The sequence below is a fragment of the Empidonax traillii genome, unplaced genomic scaffold (genome assembly GCF_003031625.1).
Source record: "Empidonax traillii isolate 1590-97213 ecotype Southwest subspecies unplaced genomic scaffold, ASM303162v1 scaffold376:size1174107, whole genome shotgun sequence".
In the NCBI taxonomy this organism is placed as follows: domain Eukaryota; kingdom Metazoa; phylum Chordata; class Aves; order Passeriformes; family Tyrannidae; genus Empidonax; species Empidonax traillii.
Window position 1 is genome coordinate 1 of NW_020955569.1, and position 1799 is coordinate 1799.

Here is a 1799-nt window from a genome sequence, read left to right on the forward strand (position 1 = left end):
TCAAGGCTGTGTTGAGACATCAGTTCAATCAGATCCTAAGCTGCTTTTTTTATGGGTAATCAGCTAATACAGAGAAGAGCAATTCTGTTCTCTATGCACCTGGCAGTGTTTGGTTAATGGTTGGTCTTGATGATTTTAGAAGGGTTTTCCAGTGTTCAACAGTCTATGCTATATCTTGATGCATATACATGAAAAAAAAGCTTTATGCAGTTACTCAGTGGCAGGCCTACTAGTGAAACTCTGGAAGCAAAGCATGCATGAAAACAGAATGTGAGTAGCCAAACCGTTTTTTACATTAAAATATCTGTATTTTTATCTTGCAGTCATACAACTTCAAATGCTTTGGGTTAGTTCTCATTATTTTAGCCCAACTTGCTTTAGGATGCTTCGCTGTCCCAAAGCTGGGTGTTGAAGATCTGTTGTTGGATCCTCTTACCTCTGAAGATTTGATTAGATCACTGACACACTGTTTTCTCCCTTGTTCTGGCTTTAACTTTTCACCCTGCCTCACCAAGGTCAGGCTACAGAGGGGCCTGTATTTGTCAGGATAAGCAAGGCTTCTCCTCCTGATCAAGAGGAAGACATCACCAATCCCATCATGGACCATTTTTATTTTTTTGTTTTAGATTTTTACTGTATCACAGAACCTTTTCTGCCAAAATTTCCTTTAAAGGAAAACCACCAAACCCTACACACAAAAAAACTCAAACAAATCAAAACCCTAAACAAACAAACAAAACCAAAGCAAACAAAAATAAAACCAAAAAAGAACCCAAACACACTCCCAGCATATAAAACGTATTCTATGTAAACTGTAATGCTTGTAAACGTATGCTACAGCACAACAGAGATCCAAGACTGGTGCAAGGAGATCCAATAGATCCTGCCTAGATTTCATGTTAGCGCTCAGAGTCCCTCAGTGAATGCATAGACATTCTACACTTCCATCATTCCATTTTCAGAATACTACTGTAAATATCTTTATTATTCTCCCTGAAGTCGTTCTCTGACATGTTGTTTGCAACTGTCTTCTTTTAAACACATGTAACCATGACATACATATAAAGCTGTTAAAGATTTAAGCACCAGTGAGCCATGACATCCTATAATGGCTATCACTGTGACATACTGGGGGGCCATCATCTCACCTAACTCACAGCAGTGTAGATCCTATGGCAGAGCTCATCACTGTAGAATCCTTCTGTGATTAATGAAGAAAAAAAGGTTTTTTTTGTATGATTCATTAAGGACTTCAGGGTAGTAAGTTACATACCCTAAAACCACTCATTTCTTTTCCCTGGGTATATAAACAGTAAACTTTCCAGGACAGACAGCACCTCTCTGTTCTCCCTTGTACAATGCCTGGCACAACAGGGCTTTCTGACAGGGTGGTGATAAATAATGGTGATGAACAGTGTCAGCTACAGTAACAAGTAAGCAGCGACCAGCCACACTAACAACCTGGACAAAAATACCACTAAGTCAAAAGGCCACTTTCCTGTAGCAATGAGTCAAAACTAACTGGGTGTTCCCTGCTGAACTTTTATGAAGAGATCGAACTGTGCTGAAAGACACAATGTGAGTCAGCCAATAATTCCTCCAAATATACTGTGTTTATTCCCCTTGTCTTCACAGGGATGCACAGCTAGTCCAAGTTCCTTCTATTAACTGGACTATTTCCATTTTTGAGTTAAGCGTTAAACTTTTTTCTTCTCTTTGCTTGAAAGGGTTTTTCTAAACTGCTACCACAATAGACTCAATCTGTAGTGGACCTGTGAAACCATCCTTTTTTTTTTTTT